The following is a 453-nucleotide window of genomic DNA, read 5'->3' on the forward strand; positions in this document are numbered from 1 at the left end:
TATTGGAGGTCAAAGACCTTGAAGGCTACGCGCACGTCTCCTGGTGGAGCTTTGACGAGTCATGAACCCTTCTCTGCTAGGAGACAAAAGCGCTATTGGCGAGAGCACTGGACTGAGACGGTCAACGTGCTAGACATTGAAATGTCCGAGTTGGTAGACACCAACGGTGTATTGGACAGGGGTCCCGAGCGTGGCTCCAGGCTGATCGTGGAGTGGCACGTAACCCACTAAGCGCTGCTCAAGTTTCGGAGCAGTCGCTGCATGTCATGCGTGAGATGGTCGGCCAAGGGCCGAGGCATCGAGGACGAGGCCCCCGTGATGCACGTGAAGTGGCACGATAACCACTGAGCGCTGCTCGAATATCAAAGCTGTCGCTGCATGCCATGCGTGACATGGTCGGCCAAGGGCCGAGGCATCTTGGGCACGGCCCTTCAGATGCGCGTGGAGTGGCAC

The sequence above is a fragment of the Plasmopara halstedii genome, assembly GCF_900000015.1.
Source record: "Plasmopara halstedii genome assembly, contig: Scaffold_194, whole genome shotgun sequence".
NCBI lineage: Eukaryota > Oomycota > Peronosporomycetes > Peronosporales > Peronosporaceae > Plasmopara > Plasmopara halstedii.